Genomic DNA, 19,247 nt, shown 5'->3' on the forward strand with positions numbered 1-19,247 from the left:
CGTTGACTAAAGACCGTGATGTGTGTCTACCTTTGAACTATAATAAATATCCTACCTTGGAGGACTGGGTGATGACACAGCAGGTATGGATGATCAGCTTGCAATGGGCTGACCAAGTCCTCTACTCAGGCACCCGACTGTCGAGGGACCCCAACAGCTGTGATCCCTGAGGTCAGAGCAGAAGAAAGGCCTGAGTGCTGTAGGGTGTGCCCCCAAAGTACAGCAACGACAAACAGTAAACTCTATCCAAACAGAGGGAAAAAATCCACGTATGATGACAAATTGTAGCACAAAATATTTCAAGAGTCAAACAGTGGGTCCTTAAAACCTTGGTTCCCAGCTTTGTGTGCTGCAGGAGCACACTTCTTTCTCTGCTTTCAGATATTTCCTGTGTGTGTGTGTGTGTGTGTGTGTCTGTGTGTGTGTGTCTGTCTGAGCCAGAACCAACAGTGTCAGGAGTACTCCTAGCTCTGCATCCAGGGATCTGTCCTGGAATGTTTGTGGTTTATTGGGATGCTGCTGATCAAATCTGTGTTAGCTGCATGCAAGGCAAGCACCCTACTTCTGTACCATACCTCTGGCCCTCTCGAAGTAAATTTCTTCCCAGCAAGCCAGGAGTGACCCCTGAGCAAAGCTCCCTCTCCCCACAAAAAGAGCATCTTCCTTCAAGAAAGAGAAAAATTAAACCCTTGACCTGCTGTACTCACCCCAAGAGCCAGTATCCAGGGATCGCCCAGTCAGGGAGAGATGAAGCATAGAGGATTTTTCGTAACTGAAGATGAGTCTAAATTCCTCATCTGGAAAAAAACATCAATGTTGGGATCAGACAGACAGTAAAGCAGGTAAGATGCTTGCCATCCTCACCCCAATCAAGCCTCAGCATCCCAAATCCCAGAGCACCACCAGGAATGATTTGTGAGCACAGAGCCAGGAGTGAGCATCTTAGGGTGTGTCCTCTCTCACATTCCCCCGCAAAACATAAAAACAACTAAAACAAACCCCAAAATTAAAATTTCATGGGCCTAAACCGCCCACCTGCGTGAACCATGCTTCCAAAAAGGCCCCGTCCCATCACAACCGCCAATGAATAGGATGGTCTGGAACAGAGTCTCTTGCCCTTAGGGTGCTGCAGCCCTGACCCTGATCATGAATCTGCAGATTCTACAGCATCTGTGTCAAGGCTAAAGGCTTCAGGATTTGTACCAGCAAGTCCCCAGGGAAAGGCAGGGCTCTGTGACCTCACCTACACTTCAGGTCAGAGTTTTAAAGGGCCAGACACCACATAGTTCTCACCAGGTACTTTCAGGTCGGGAAAGTTAATTGTTTCCCCATTTCTGCTAATGATCCCAGGAATCCCTCCCAGGGAGCCAGATCTGCTACAACAACATTATTCTAGAAAGTTCCTGCAGGTTCTGGACAGGTTCGAGACAGGTTCTGGACTTGCATGTAGACCTTCCAGGGATAAATACAATGAACACTGCACAGGGTAACACCTGAGCAGAAACCCGACAGGACCACACAAAGCAACACTGGGTTGGAACCAAACACTAGACGCCCCCTCTCCCACAAGGCCGTATCCCACATTCCCTGTTTCATGTTCCAGGGATGAGACAGAGACAAACAATGTCAGTGAGTGACTCCAAGCTATGTGAGGGCATAAGTGCCTGTAGTTCCAGTATTGAAGCCTCCCCAAATTACCTCTGGGCAGGAAAAGTGACCCCAATGGCACTGACGGCCCCAGGCATCCTTTTCTCCCACGGACAGACACATGCTCTGAACCACACACACTGCAGTAACTGAACATGAAACTGTGTTACTGAGCAGGCAACACTCTTCAGAGCGGGAAGGACAAAACAGGAGAAACACATGTCCTGGGGACAGAGTCACAGAGACATATGCCAGGGCCCATACAGAGCCTACATACCCTGGGTCCTGATGACCGTCAGGGGTGAATCTAGAGAACAGAGCCAAGAGGAAGCCATGAGCATCTACACTGTGGCAGAGAAACAAAAATGAAAAATAACAAAGTAGCAGGATGGAGTAACAGTACCGTGGGTCCAGGAAACCGGGTAGGGCTGGCGATCCCTGCTGTCCATATGGTGCACCAAGAACTCTGAGGTGCAATGTTGGAGTGCAGAGCCAGGAATAATCCCAAGAATCATGGGGTGTGGCTACCTATCAGCTCCTAAAACAAAACAAAACAAAACCCAAGAGGTTATTCTTGAATCACCAGCATCGCATGCAATCTCCGAGATCCCCAAGTCGATCCCCAAGGTCAAACCGGTGTGACCCTGAGCACTGAGTTGGGAGTACTTCTTGAGCACCATCCAACGTAAATAGAACAAAAGAAACAGGGACGGAAGTGGCCTGAAACAGGATTCAGTTACCCCTGCCAGGAACCCTATCGCAGGACTCCCTCCTAACATAGCTGGGAACAGATGGACCTGGAAGCCTGTCTGTTCCTGTCACTGCATCATGCCATCCTGTCACTCTCCTCTGACATGGGGACAGTGAGTCAGACAGCGTGTCACTATCTTCCCCTGTCTCTAATTCCTGAGCATCTGAAATAAGCTCCATGCAAAACCTAAAGAAGTCAGAGCCGTGACCACCAGTGAGGAGCACAATCTCCCAACCTTGACCAGAAGTTTCAACACTGGAGCAGAAAATGCTCTGATCGGTGGAAATTATCCAGCACCAGAACCCTGACCCATCTGGGAAAGACACTGCCAGAAGATCCTTCCTCTCCTGCAGACGCAAAATGAGTTGGGATCTGGGCTGTCTGACCAGACTGGAGTAATGGGCTCGGGCTACAGGAGAGGAAACTGAGCCCTGGAACACTTCCCAACAGGAAGTTTCCTACAAGGCTGGCCAGGGACTGACCCTGAGCCCATGCGTGTAGGAGTATTAGTGCCCCCTGCAGGCCTCAACCAGGGCTGCCCCCACCACACCCAGTGAACAAACCCCTGTAAGTGGCTATGCCATGGGGGCAGAAAAAGGAACTCATCATGGACAAACCTTCAGCCACCCTCTCGCAGGGTGGATAGGGACACGAGCATGAGAGATATCTCCTGGAGACCAGGGTCACTTCTGGGTCAAGGGAAGCACAAGGCAGAGCCTCAGGTCTGTCGACCTAGCCCCCGACTCTTCTGCGTGCTCTTTTACTCAAATCCCCAGTCAGCACATCTGTATGAGCTTCATCCAGCACTCGATCTTGTCTTGCGTGTTGTATAGTATAATAATCCTATACCCACGCTGTTTACAGGACCACGATATGAACTGTTTCTATTTTTCAACTATAAATATTCTATTTGGGGGGGACAGAGTGATAGTACAGGATGTTATCAGCTTACCCGAGGCATATCTTAATGTCCTCTGACCTTGGCAGCAGTGATTCCTGAATTCAGAGTCTGGAGTAAGGCCAGAGCACTGTAGGTTGTAGCCCAGGCAATCACAGGAAGTCCTGAAGAAATGTTTGCCTGATTTTGAATTTAAAATGATTCTCGGCAACTTTATGGTTTGTCTCTGCCATAAACCCCTTCAAAACAGGGCCACTGGACCAAGACAGAATCAGAGCAATGACTGTAACAATGGCGAAACTTGGCTGTCCAGAGGAATGGGTGGTTTTGTATGTATGCATTTAATTTAACGAAGAGAAAAATCCCCAACTGCTAATAAAATTCTAGGATTAAAATTGATGAGACGACAAACTTGCAATATCAATAGATGTAGATAATTTGAGGGAACATTGTTATATTTGATTGTAGGATTTTTAAAACTCTAAGAAATTTTGAAGCTTTTTGTTGCTTCAAGAACTTTTAACCTATTTATGTTTATTTATTTATTTATTTTTTAGTCACCTACCTCCTGACTTCCATCACCAAGACCCATTATTTACAAGTTAACGTACAGGTGAAGTTCAAATGCTGAGACACTGCTAAAGCCTAAGCCCAGGTTATAAACAGGAAGTACTTTCCCTTATAGTACTGATGTCACTGGAAGCTTGTCCCATGCTACGTGGATTGCTTCCTTCTTGGCTGCACTTCTGCGGCCCCCAAAACTACTGGTGCAAAAAAAAAAACACCTTGTTTTCCCGAGGGGCACTCCTCTGAACGTGGGGATACTTTGTAGGGATCAACTCATCTAGTGTGCATTTTAGGATGTCTAAAAGTCTTGAGAGGTATGCAAAGGCCCTGCCACATTTACAAACATAAGATTCTCTCAAGTATGCATTTTCATATGGCTAATAAGGGTTATGGATTGAGTGAATGTCTTGCACACTATTTACATATATAAGATTTTTCTCCACTTTGACTTTTCAAATGCATAATAAGGCTACAGGGTAGAGTGAAGACCTTCCCGCATGTCAGACATCTACGTGGTATCTTTAGGGTATGATTTTTTTCTGTGGTTTGTAAAACACCAAGCTTGAGTGAAGGCCTTCCTACAGACCTTATATATGTAGTCTGTCTCTAAGATCAATGTTCCTGGGATTCTAAGGCTTGAGGCCATAATGTAGGGCTTCCTTCATTGCACACATATATGTTTTCCTTCCATTATGAATATTACTATGTGTAATAAGGAGGAGTAAGTGAACGCGTCCCCGCAGTCCTTACATTTATAAGGGACAGCCCAAATTCATCTCAAGGATGGTAAAAGTGATTCGATCCTAAGGTTCTCTTCTCCAACTCCCTGGAACAGGCTCATGCCCACAACTGGTCACACATCTTGTGAACATGTGACTATGTGACTGAGAAGGTGAGGCTCTCAGAGTGGGAAGGACAAAAAAAAGAAACACAGGTCCTGGGGCCTGAGATATTTGTAGCCATCAGGGTACATACATAACCAGCACACCTGGGTTCCCCTGAAGTCTATCAGGGGTGAATCTGGAGCACAGAGCCAAGAGGAAGCCCAAGGCAACTCTGCTGTGGCACAAAAATAAACGTGAAAGAAAACAAAGCAGCAGGGTGGAGTAAGAGGACAGCGGGTCCGTACACAGCAGGTAGGTCTGGTGATCCCGCCGTCCATTATGGTTCCCCAAGCACCGCCAGATGCGTCCAGAGCCAGAAATAACCTGAGAATCACTGGGTATGTGCCCTCCCCTTCCACACCTTCAAAAAATTCTAATCAGCATTGGACCCCTGGCACCCCATATGGTCCCCCAGTCCCGAGAGCAGTGATACTTCAATACCACTAATATGGCCCATTCAAATCAACAAAATAAACAAAACAGTGGCCTCAAACATAGAGTCATTTAATCAGCCCAGGAGTCACATCCCCTTCTCCTTCCTGAAACAATCAGAAACTATCTGCCTGGGAAGCTTGTGCTTCCTGTCACTGCACTTGCGTCATTTTTCACTCTCCTGCCTGAGGATGGTGTGTGGCAGAGGTCATATCACTATCTCCTGCTTTTTTTTTTCTTGAAGATCTGCAGGCGGCTCCATGCAAAGGCCTGAGCCATGAGCACTGGAGAGGAGTACAACCAGCCCTAACCCCACCTCGCCAGAAGTCCCTGTATTAGAGGGACTTCTAATACAATCCCAGCTGTGACCCACTGGACCTGGACACATCCTGGTCATGATTTACTGTAACCCCAAATCAGCACATGAGTCTCATCCAGCACTCTTTCCTGTTGTGCAGGAATAGCTCTGAAAACCATCGAAAGGGCTGGAGCAATAGCACAGCGGCTAAGGCATGTGCCTTGCATGTGGCTGACCAGGTTCGATCCTCCGGCATCCCATATGGTACCCTGAGCAATGCCAACAGTAGTTCCTGACTGCAAAACCACGAGTAACTCCCGTGCATTGTGAGGTGTGACCCGAAAAGCCAAAAAACAAGAACAACAACACATGTAAACAATGTTGTAGCACAAAATTATCCAAATATCCAGGGTGTTTACTATGAACCATATAATGTGTGTCTGACATCTGGAATTTCTAGAGTGAGTCTCCTTTTAAACCATGGATAATGAATAATATTGAGTTGGTAGGTCCCATGGTACATTGTGTTTGGTGCTCTGTCTCTCCAGAGAAACAAAGACATAGCGAACACAACAATTAATGGCCAATGGACAGTCAACTGTGGACCTTTAATTCAGAACTGATTAGCAAAATTATAGAACATCTGAGGGGATTCGAGGTCCAGGACTGAATGTATTCTGATTTATCATTTACAGAGGTCAAGCATTTCAACAGAGGCATTTCTTTTGGGGGAATTATCTCAAGGAGACGTACTGCCTGAGACTATACTGAGAAATTCTCTCAGGGCGAATTCGCACAAGCATCCTTGTGGTTTGCTCTTTCCCTGCTTGCACATATAAACAAGAAAATTTACTTTTTATTAATATTTGCAGTTATTTCGACATACACAGTAAGAAATAAACATTCCAAAACTTACTTCTTTGGGGTTCAGGAGCTAAGGTTAATAGCTGGCTGGGATTTTATCAAAAATTCCACATGGAGTGCTCAGGCCAGTTTCGCTTCCCACACCCCACAGCGTCAGGTCATTTCGGTCCTGGTGGCTTGGAAAAAAGATGGTGCTTTATGACTTTTAGGTCGTCCCATCTTGAAACCAGGGTAGCTTTGCTCCTTGCCCCAGGTCCATCCAGAGATTCTCAATAGGATCCAGCTTTCTGGAGTTAGAAACTATGGCAACTGAAGCCTGAGTCAAGTAATTATGATGAATGCCCAGCAGTAAATATATTTCAGAGTCAAATAACTCACAAAAATTAAGAGTTTACCATTAACTTTTTTGTTGTTTTGAACCAAAGAACATTGCTCTATAATGATAGATTATAGATTATATAGTTTATAGGGGAAATAGAAATGCAAATAAATGACTACATAAAGTCCTGAATCACCAGAAGACTTGACTTTTTGAGTTAAATATAAACTCAAGGGATCGGAAGTGCTCATAAAACCACTTCTTGGGGCGGGAGGGGGGGAGGAAAATTCGCAATTCATTGATCAAGCCTAAAACACTTAAGGTAAATATCCAACACTCATGTAAAGACATATTCTAGAGCCAAATATTTAACGAGGATCCTTAAGTCCCCTTTTCCTGTTTTTTTCTTGTTTGTATGCTGCAGAAATCCGTGTTTTCTCCTGAATACAATGACTCTTTCATTGCCCTCACATCCGCTATGTGTGTTTATGTCCATGTGTGTGTGTCTGTGTGTATGTGTTTCAATTTTGGACCACAACTGTCAGTGCTCAGTGAATATTGCAGCTCTGGTATCAGGGTTCAGTCCTAGGTGGGCTCAGAGACAATATGGAATAGCAGACGTAGATCGAACCTGGGTTGTCCGCTTGCAAGGCAAGCACCCGACTTGCTCTAGTATTGATCTGACCCTTTCTAAGTCAATTATTTCCTCCACATCAGCAAAGCTTGCCCAACACCATCACCCATCCCGGAAACCAACTATTCTCTTCAAAATAAAAACCCCAAAACTTTAACCCCAGTACTCACCACAACAGCTGACGTTCGGCAAGTGAGGGTGGGATTCCATGTGTGGGGTGCTTTGCAGCTAGTCCTTAGGAAGCAGAAATACTTGATCTGGGAAAAAAACACAAAATTTGGGGCTAGAGACAGCAAAACAGGTAGGGAACTTTCCTTGCATGCAGCCAACCTATATCAATCCCCGGCATCCCATTTGGCCCCCGAGTACCACCAGCAGGAATCCCTGAGTGCAGGGCCAAAAGTAAACCCTGAGCATCTCCATACATGGTACACAGCCCAACCAAAACAATAATAATGAAAAAGTTTCATTTGTAAACCCCACCTACCCGCAGGTCCCAAGCCAACGGTGGACCCGCTCCATCAAAGGACAGAGGACAACTTGGTCTCCTCTGTAGGGAGTCTGGGAACTACCCTTCGAAGTGAATCTGAAGGTCTACATAAGTGATGCCAGGGCCAAAGGCTCCCGGGTAGGGTGTAGTGAAGTCTTTGCTGACAAGTTCTGGAGGGCTAAGCCCCACCCTCGGCAGGTCCTGCAGTGCTTCAGAAACCAGCCTCTGACCCTTTCCGCCTCTGACCCTTTCCAGAGTTGGACGCGATCTTGGCCAAGGTAACTCACTCACACCTTGACCCCAGCACCACCGCACAGCCCCCACTGCACCGCCCAAAGTCTCTGGGTCCCCCGAAGGTCTTTGCTGCACCTCAGAAACGGCCTGGGTATGGGGAATGAGGAAAAAACTAGTGTGAAACCGACCAGAAAGATGGTGTGGCCCCACTGCTCACAATGTGAATATACGGAGGTGCGAGGAGCTCCAGGGACGCAGCTCTTGTCATGTCACAAAATCAGCCTTCACAGCCCCTCTGTCATGCCGTCATGGAGGGGCTCCAATTCCTCCTCTAGGCACAAGACCAATGGCAACGGGCAACCACAACTAGAATAGAAAGGGTTTCTGAAGGGCCCATCTATGACATAACTTGTGCTTATGCCCGGAGCCTTAAAGGGCCACGGTCTAGATGCGGAGAGACGCTTTTTGCCCACCCACGTGAATCCATGCTGCAAGGGGGATGGACTGATCAAGGACTGGAGAGGCAGCTGCTGGAGTGGTTGCTCAACAGTGGGGGGCTGGGGATAAAGAGAAGACCCCTGATCCTGTACTGGTCAGTCAAACATTGAACCAATGCACTCACACACTTCATCAGGCAAAGCACATGTGGGTATATTCAAGGTAAATCAGGCAGGTTGGTTCAGAGCACCTGACCTTACGATTCCCGGCAAATTAATCAAGATGGGGCAAAAGCAGTGACTCCAAAGCCAGCCCTGGAAATGCAGAGTGGAAATGTCCTAGCCGAAGCTCAGAGAGCTGGACAGACACTGGAAAAGAGAAAAGACTGGTTAGAACATCAGAGAGCACGGTCCAATAATACTGTCCAACCAGCCAACACACTACCTCCTGAAAACGCACGACCAGTGTAAACTTGCCTACTAGGAAAACCACAGAAGGCAGTTTCAGAAACACAATTCCAAAGCCAGAGTATGGAACAAGAGCAGGTGGACGCTTGCCTTGCATATGGTATATCTGGGTTCAATCCTCAGAATTCCAAATATACCCCTGAGCACCAAAGACGTGAAAATCCATGAGTAAGCCCACAGCAGTGCGGGTGTGCACCAACAACAAAGATATATAGAGTATTTGTGTGTTATACATAATATATAATATATCATATAAATTACACATATATAAAATTTACTTATATTTATGTACATTTACTTATATTTATTATCTTATTCTTACTTTGGACAAACTGGAAGGTTACCTGGAAGGTAACCTGCCCACACGGAAGAGTACGGCAAACTCCCCGTGGTGTACCCAATATGCCAAATACCAGTAACAATGATGGGTCTCATTCTCCTAACCCTGAAAGAGCCTTGAATATGGCACTTTTTAAAAAAAATTATCTGGGCTATGACGAAGGAGACGTTACTGGGGTTAGCTCGAGGCAATCGATGAACAACAGGATGATTGTGATCATGATGTACACGGACATACATATAAAAATCTAGAGTATATTCCAATACTAAGCATGGAGATTAATGGGCAACAAAGCATTCCGGTCACCATGAAGCATTTTTTGGCCTTCAAAAGACCTGAATCCTATTCATCATTCTAGTGAAAACTAGATTAATTGGACTTGGCTAATTCCAATTATAATACTTATTTTTTTCCTCTGATATTATTGAACTGATGGGTGGGATGCATGACTGTGACCAAACTTGCAAGTAATCACAGGTAAACAGAGCAGCCTGCTGGAATGTGGGGAGCTTGAGGAACTAACCTATATTCCCAACACTGTCAGACCTTTGATACAAGGGGTCCATTCCATCCATTCAAATGTCTTTCTACACACAATAAATTTCATTTAAAATGTTTCCAATAGGTGCCAAAGAGATAGGACAGCAGGTAGGATATTTGTCTTCCACAAGGTTTAACAGGGCCTCAGAGCACCACCAGGAGTAATCTCTTAGCATGTCTTAGTGTGACCCAAAATGATGAAAAAAAGTTTAAAAATTAAAATAACTCTTCATTTCACACCAATAAAGAACCTTGCCAGTGCCATTTTGCTAAGATGAGTCAAAAAATTACTTATCCTTTATACTTCCACAACACTAATCAGTACGGAAACAAGGGAGGCAGAGATGACACAGGAGGGAAGGAGCTGGCCACACACAACAGACCTGGATTCTATAAGGTACCCCATAAGGATCCTGAGGTACAGATATCTAAACTCCTTAGAGCTAGGAATGGGCTCAGCTGGTTGTGGTTCCCCAGACAGAACATGGTTCAGGATGAATTAAAAAAGATGGTATGTCTGTTTCTGTGCCATAATCCCCCAAAGCCCAGGGCCTCTAAGCCAAGCCACAGGGGCTTGAGAGATAGTCCAGCAGGGACGGTTTTTGCCTTGTACGAGGTCTGGTCTGGGTTCAATCCCACCTTCTCCTATGGTCCCCAAGGTAGGAGTAATTCCTGAGGAGGTGAGAGTAACACCTAAGCATGTCTGGGTGTGACCGAAAAAAAAATGATTGTTTCATATGTATTAGGACACCCACACACTGCCCAGGTAGACAGGTAGGATCCTCAGTCAAGTCCGAGTCAGAGCAAACAATGGGACAGTGGAGAGCCTTGACAGCCCTGAGCGAGCAGCATCTCTTTTGCCTTTTTATTTATACACATTCTTCCTGGCTTTCACCAGAAGATCCAGAAACTACAAGTTAACATACGCGTAAAATCCAAATATCTGGACACTCACATAGACTTTCCCTTACTGACTGACATCACATGAACTTGTCACACACTACCAGGATCATTTCCTTCCTGACTGTACTTCTGAAGCACACCTAACACTCTGGTACAAACAAAACAGGCTTTAAGGGGGGCCTGTTTTGACACTGTAAAGTCTTATTAGGGAATCGAGTTATGTAGTATGAATGTTATGATGTCTCCAAGGTTTATGACTTGGGATATAACTAAGGCTGCAACAGTGGGCAGGGGGCAGGTTGGAGGAGGGATCAGGGAGGAATCCGAGCAAAGAACAGGGGAGAATACAGGAGGAAGAATCAAGAGGAGGAGGCTGGAAGAGTGGGCGAGGGGAAAGAACCAAGGAGAATGTTAGAAGGAGAATACAAGGGGAGAATAAGAGAGAATGGAGAAGAGTATCATGGAAAGTAGGGAAGAAAGAATCCAGGAGGAATCCAGGAGAATCAGGAGAGGAGTAAAAAGGAGAAAAGAGAGAGAAGAGTGGAAAATCAAAAGTGAATGGAGAGGGATTGGGATAAACTGTAACTGATACCAACCAGCCAGGCCCTTGTTTTCTCCTTTATGAACCCATGGCCAGTGGCCATTCAGGGTGGAAAAAGCAGTGTGTGACCAGTGAACACAGGTGGCGAGAGGTTCCGTGGTATTCGTATTTATTTTTTGAATACATAATAAAGGTCCTCTACCCCCAAGAATTGGATTCTGGATTTCTTACTGGCCATGGCCAGCCTGCACCTTAAAAATAACATGCTGTTCCACTGAACTTCTTCATTGGAACAATACTATTGATTTCACTGGCAGGTGTGGCCCCAAATCCCATCTCACCTGCTCCCCTAGTAGTGAATAGACCCCGGGAGAGTAGCTCAAAGGGCTGAGCACATGCTTTAAGGTGGGGGACATGGACTCTCAGAGACACATAGACAGAAGGGCAGAGTCCCTGACCATCTCCAAGTTTGTAGCAAAAAGAAGCCAGAAAATAAAAGGCAGACTTCCTCCTGCTCTTGGACTGCACCAGCCTCCAGAGTGAGGCATGTATGACCTAGTGTACCTGGTCCCTGGAAACCCCCTTTCCGAATGAAGTTCATTCCAACAGCAGGGCACACACCTGGTCTGGGAGAGAGGGTCAGTGGGTAGAGCGAGGCTGAAAACTTGACAGGTGAACCAAAAAATCTTTTTCTGTGGAAAACAATTACATAGGATTAGCAGAGATAGTACAGTCGATAGGGTGTGTTTCTTTCCAGCAGCTAAGCCAGATTCAATTCTCCACAGCAGATAGGGCCCCCCTGAGCACTGCCAATCACGATACTGAGCTCAGATCCTCGACTAAGTCCTGAGCTCTGAATGCTTTGAACCAAAATCTACAATTCAAAAATAACAAATCAAAATTTTTCTGTGCAAAGAGGCTGCAGACATAGTACAGCTGCAGAGGTGCTCGTCTTACTGGAGAAAAACGATATTTCACTACTGCCATCCCATGTGGTTCCTTGAGCACCACTTGGAGCAACCCGAGTATAGTCAGGTCTGCCCCCCAAAAACCTTAAAAAAAAATCACTTAACTTCCCGTTAGTCGTCGATTTGCTCGAGCGGGCGCCAGTAACGTCTCCATTTGTCCCTGTCGCGTGCTAGTGTAGCCCAATGGCATCTGTTTGCTCCGGGAACATGAAGGGCCTCAAACCGATCGTTCATGATCTTCACCAAGAAGTCTGACCATCTGGTAGGTGGGTGGCCACGTGGTCTTTTGACATCCCGTGGAATCCAATCAGTAACAGCTCTAGTCCAACGGTCGTCTTTAAATCTCATTACGTGACCAGCCCATCTGATTTTCGACACCTTGGCAAACGAGACAGCTTCCCTGATCCTTGATTGTCGACGGATGTCAGAACTCCGGATTCGTTCTCTCATTTGAGTGAAACGTGATATTCCAAGCATAGCTCTTTCTATTCTTCTTTGGGAGACCTGAATGGCGTTCTCATCTTGTTTGCGTAGGGCCCAGTCTCTGAGGCATATGTTAATGCAGGAAGAACAGTAGAATCAAAGAGATGTGCCCGGAGCCGGAGGTTCTTCGTCCTCTTAGCTATTTCTTCGACGTTCTTGAAGGCGTTCCAAGCCGCTCTCTTCCTCCTGCGCAGCTCGGGTGCCAGGTCATTTGTCATGTTGACCTCTCGACCTAGGTACACATAGCTGTTGCATTCGGAGATGGTCGTTCCATTGAGAGCGAATGGGGCGTCAGGAACAAGGCTGTTTCTCATAAACATTGTCTTCGTAAGATTCAGCTGTAGTCCTACCTTTCCACACTCACGGTCAAAGTCGGCCAGCATTTGTGCCGCTTGGCTGATGTTTGGTGTTATTAAAATAATGTCATCAGCAAAGCGGAGGTGGTGTAGTTGCCGACCATCTATCTTCACTCCCATTCCTTCCCATTCCAGTCGTCGCATGACGTTCTCGAGGGTGGCACTGAAGAGTTTTGGTGAAATGGTATCACCCTGCCGCACCCCTCTCTTGACATCAACGATCACTTCTTTGTAGAATGGTGAGATCCTGGTAGTGAATCCGCAATACAGCTCACGGAGGATCCTGATGTATTGGGCGTGAATGCCCTGATTGGCTAGGGCTTCAATGACCGCTTCCATCTCAACAGAATCAAAGGCCTTCTTTAAATCAATGAACGTTAAGCAGAGCGGCATCTTGAACTCCCGAGAAACCTCAATGAGCTTGGTTATCGTGTGGATATGGTCGATGGTGCTGAATCCTTTGCGGGACCCTGCTTGCTCACATGGTTGTCCTTCATCTAGTGTTCTGCCAATCCTATTCAGGATGACTCGAGTGAACAACTTGTAGATGACAGACAATAGGCAGATCGGGCGATAGTTGCCAATGTCATGGATGTCTCCCTTCTTGAACAGTAGTACGGTCCTGCTGGTTTTCCATTGAGATGGAACCTTGCATTCAGACAGGTAGCGAGTGAAGAGCCGAGCCAGTGTATTGATGAGTACTGACGGCAGGTTCTTCAGGTGTTCAGGTCTGACCTTGTCTGGGCCGGGTGCTGTTTGCTTCTTTACTGACGAAATGGCGTGTCGGATTTCGGAAGGGAGAACGTTGGGAATGACATACCCATCCTGTGGAATTTGGTATGTCGGCAAGTGGACATGGCTATCGAAGAGATTTGAGTAGAAGTCATGGATAATCTTCTCCATTGCCGTTCTGGAGGATGTGATGGATCCATCAGGACGTCGGAGGGCAGTCATCTTGGTCTTATAGTTGGCGAAGGACAGGCGGGCCTTACGAATACTTTTCCCGGCTTCTGCCGCATCTACCAGTACTTCTGCTCTTCTCTCTTTGAGGTCTTCCTTGATCGCATCTCTGCACTGCTTTGCGAGCTCAGACGTTAGCTTGCAGTTGCCTGAGGCATGTGCCAAACCACGCTGGCGAATTAGCTCTACGCACCAACATCTCATTATGATGAAAGAGAAATCGAGAAGTTCTACATGGAGCTAGAGAAGTTCTATAAAGAAGACCACACCTTCTACAAGATCATTGTGGGTGATTTTAATGCCAAGATAGGACCGAGAAGATCAGCTGAAGAACTTCACATCGGAACCCATGGCCTAGAATGGAACGAACAGGGTGAGAGACTGTCTGAGTTCATCATGTCGACCAAGACCATTCATGGTAACTCACAGTTCCAGAAGGCAGAATCTAAACGATGGACATGGGAGTCTCCCGGTGGACGATTGCACAACGAAATAGACCACATCATATTCAATCGACGGTTTTGCCTGACTGATGTCGCTGTTGTCCCAAAATTTCGAACGGGATCAGACCACCGTCTCCTTCGTGCAAAATTCTACTTCACAGAGCGGGGAGAAAGGGCTGCAAAGTTCAAAAAGAGAACTCCCAGAACGACCACCAACTGGGAACTCTTTGGTACTATTGCAGCAACATGGGAAGATGCCATTGTTGACAACATTGACGAGGAATACGATCGACTGGTTCAGCACCTCCATGAATGTGCGAGGAACGCCAAGAGAGAGATAGCCACAAAAAGTCGCCTATCTTCGAAAACTCTTGAGCTAATTCGCCCAAAAACCTACTAAAAGTTAATTAAAACAAACCGATAAAGGCAAGGGAGCCATGGTGATCATTTATCCTTCGTGAGAGCGCTCAGGGCATGCACTGAAAGAGCAGAGGTGACTTCATGCTAACACTGCACACTCCATTGCAGGACCCCTGTGGCCCCAAACATCCCTTATGCACCACCTCCTCTGTCACCAGGCTCTGCATTCTCTCACAGCTTCCTGTGGGACCCCAGAACCGACTGGAGTTGGGGGGATGTGAAAGTCAAAAGCTCTACCGCATACTATTGGACCCAAGCGAGTGAGGAATCGCCCCCCCACCCCCACCCCACCGGGCAGGAGGCACGTACATGGAGGGGACACTTGCCTTGTATGCTGCTGACCAGGATCGAGCCAGCATCCCTGTGGGTCCCCCAGCACCGCCAGGAGAGATCCCTGAGGGCAGAGCCAGGAGTCAGCCCTGAACGAAAATTGTTTCGAAAACAAGAACGAAACAAACGCCTCCCACGGCTTACCTGGGGGAGGAGGCTGCGTGGGAGGCCAGTGACCCCTGCAAGACTAGCCCACAGGCGTCTTCCTCAACCACTTTTCCTCAGCGCCTCCCGACCGCCCCTTCACAGCTGCCCAGGGAGACGCCTCCAGCCGAGCCCCCTGTTCCATAAAATCCAGAATAAACGGGACAAACCTCTGGGCGGGGGCTGGGCGTCCAGGGGAGGGGCCACCGCCCGCTCGGCACAGAGCGACCCCCGCTCACAAGGCGGAGACCGCGGAGGCTCAGGGTGCCCAGAGCGAGCCTGCGGAGGAGGAGGCTCTGAGGAGCGGCTCTCTCAGGCGGCTGAGGAGGAACTGGGCGGGACCCCCTAGTCCGCCTGGTCGCCCCTTCCCGCCCCTCCCCGACTGCTCACGCTCCGACGACTCCGGTGCCTGGCGGGAGATCCTGCCGCCCCAAAGACCCCAGGGAAAGGCGGGGCTCCGTGACGTCACCGACACTTCCGGTCAGAGTCTTAAAGGTCCAGGCTCCAAATACTCCTGACTCGTCCTTTCTTTTTTTTTTTATGTTAAATGTTCAGTTTATATTGACCATTTGATGCATTAAAGGAAAAATCTGAATAGAAAAGCTTGGAATAGTTAATATATTAATCATTAATTTAGCACTCTGAAAATTCTTTCACTATCAAACCTGTTACCAAGAAACCATTATATCTTCCGACAGATCATTTGAGCTTCTCTGTAAATGAGAGCATGGGTTTAAATTTCATAAATGCATTGTACAAAAGAGTTATATATCAACTTAATACTGTAAAATAAAGATAAAGGATATCAAGCTAACAATTTGTTTATTTTATTTTTTAATCACTGAGTTGCCTAAACATAGCTTTCATTGAAAAATATCATTACTGCTCTTCTCAGTTCGTAAAATTAAGAATTTATATAGTGTCTCATAACAAGTCTCAAAATGGAGACGTTACTGGGCCCACTGGAGCAAATTGATGAACAATGGCAGGACAGTGTTACGGTGTTACAATAATATCTCGTAGACACAGGCACACACATTAATGGCATTATGTCATTGTCTAAGATACAGAATAATTTAGCATGCTTCAAACCAAAGCAGGTTACCCACACTACTGAAGTATTTGCTATGTTTTATGGAAAAGCCTCTCCATTGACCAGAAAGAGTAGAGTTCTTTTTGCTGTCATTGAATGGAATATGTCACTCGTAATAACCAGGAGACAGAAGGCAAAGGAAAGGAAAGGGAGAGGAAAAGAGGCTGGGGGTGGGTAGAGAGATAGAGAGAGAGAGAAAGAGAGAGAGAGAGAGAGAGAGAGAGAGAGAGACTGAAGGAGAAGACAGAGAAAGGGAAAAGGAAAGAAAGATTGATTCCTAATGAATGCATAAATGTGCTCTGTCATTTATTTTTTCCTCCAGCAATATTTTCCCTTTGAGAAACATACTTCCAGTTGAATTTTACTGATAATACCTTTATAAAAATGATTTTACAAATACGACTTCTGTGTTTTATTTCTCCTACTTTCTTCATTTGATAAACTCCCTTTCATCCCCAAAGAATCATCTTTTTATTGAAGCCTACCTTTTCTAGTATTTTCGGGCACATGAGGGCTCCTTTTCTTTATTGTTGAGGCTCTTTGCATCTCTCTCATCTCTTTGCATCTCCCCCACTTAAATAAATGGTACTAAGACAATATCAACATCTATATCAATCTATGTATACGTATATATGTATATGTACACATATAATCAGTTCCAGATAGAGGAAGAAATTAAAAATGAAAGATATAAACATAATTTTTTTAAAAAATGAGAAGCATTAACATTTTACATATACATAGTCATCACTTCATAAAATGAATTGGGAGTGGCTCTTTCTTAATATTCAATGAATAATTCATGTAAGATTGGAATCATCTGTTTTTGAACATTTGGTAAAACTCACCTGAAAATCCTCTAGAGCTTATTATTATTTTTTGTATGAAAAATGTATGGGCACTAATTCAATTTTATATAGGATCATTTGGATATCCTCTTTCTCTTTTAAAAAATTACAATAAATGCATTCTCTAAGAATTTACATGTTTTACCTAAATTTTCAAATATATTTACATTTGTGCATTATATCCCTTAGTAGATTTTAATCTCTGTTGACCATTGACCATTCCAACATGTCTCATTTATATTCTTGTTTTATTTGTACCTTTGGGGGGACCGGTGGAGCTTTCTTTGTTCAAATTTTTTTAGTAGTTGAAAATGTATTACTCATGTTAAACAATTTTTATTTGGTTTATCCCAATTATTTATTTGTTTTCTATATCATGAATTTATGCTTTTGCATTTATTATCACCTTTTGAAAAATTTTACTTTACTTTATTTTACTTCTTTTCCTGATCACTTTCTTTAATTACATAAATTTACTTGCTGAATTTTCAGACATTAGAAAAACAAATGTATGTACTCAAAATTATAGATTTCCCTCAAGTAGCTTATAAACTTTATCTTACTAATGTTGAAATGCAGTATTTTAAAAAACTAACTTTCAGAGTCAGAGAGGTGTTTTAGGAAGTTAGGCCTTGCATGTGTTTCTAGTTTTCCCCCGGCATCAGATAAGCCCAATAACCTTCTTCCCAAATCCTAGCACACTAGAAGTGATTTCTGAGCATAAAGCCAGGAATAAGATCTGAGCATAGCTGTGTGTGGCCCAAACCACAATTCCTGGTAAAAGTGAATAAATAGAAACTAAGTACTCTCAAATTTCCATTTTAGTTTCTTTTACTCATGAGTAAATAGAAATTTATTATTTAACTTTCAGGAATTTGTGTTGTCTCTATAACAATTACGTTCTATGTTTAATCAGGCTATATGATACCAGCTTTTATTGTAATTTGTTGGTATTAATATTAGTTCTGGCCAGTCATTGTAAGTATTCTCTGTGAGCTTGAGAGAATGTGCATTCTACACTGTTGGAGGACAGTGTATTGTATGTACAACTGAATTTATTTTACGAATCAAGGATATGTATTGTATGTACAACTGAATTTATTTTACGAATCAAGGATATGCCCCCTTTGAAGAGGCTCGGGGCTCTCTGTCACTGATGGTTTGCGGTCATGCTGTGAGCCCAAGCATGCTCAAATAAACCTCTTGCTTTTGCATGGACTTGGTCTCTCAGAATTTTCCTTGACAGGTGAAGCTGTCCTGATCTCGGACCCTAACAGGTGTCAGGATATGGGACATATGAGTTAACTAATTTTGTGGGTGCTTATGAAAATGACATGTGTGTAGGATGTGTTTTCTCCTCACCTGTGCTTGTGGTGGGAGGCTGATGCTCTTGCCTAGCAGGACTGCCTTCCAGATGCTGTGAATACACTCCTCCAAAATTTATTTGTTGACGTCTCCTTGTCTCCTTTGGTCATGACCTCAAAACCTTTGAGGCTCATGTGGTATTTGATGTGGACTGAAGCACAACAGTACCTGTGGAGAGCTGCAGATATTTTTTTTGGAAGTAAAACAGATTATACTTGGAGAGCTTTTTGAAGGTGTGGAGGGGAAGTGAGTGAGGAAGAGAAGAAAATTAGAGAGAGGGAGTAACGCGTTCAAGAAAGAACACAGGCCTCTCCGCCCTTGGGGAGAGCCCCTACACACATCCCAGTATTAGACATGGAAGTATGAAAGTACACATCTCAAGAGGGCGACACATGTGCTGGGGCACTCCATGTGCTTGGCCCCCTGGGGATAAGGAGCAAGTGGGATCAGGCAGCATATACATCGCTGCAGAGATTTTTTTCAAAGAACCACTTTGCATATTCTTTGTTCAAACCTTTACTCAGTTGCCCAGGGTGTCTGCAAAACCGATGTCCCCAAATCTCTCAGATTTGAGTATCAGGAATCCTTTG

Source organism: Sorex fumeus, unplaced genomic scaffold (genome assembly GCF_029834395.1).
Source record: "Sorex fumeus unplaced genomic scaffold, SorFum_2.1 ptg000041l, whole genome shotgun sequence".
Classification (NCBI taxonomy): Eukaryota; Metazoa; Chordata; class Mammalia; order Eulipotyphla; family Soricidae; genus Sorex; species Sorex fumeus.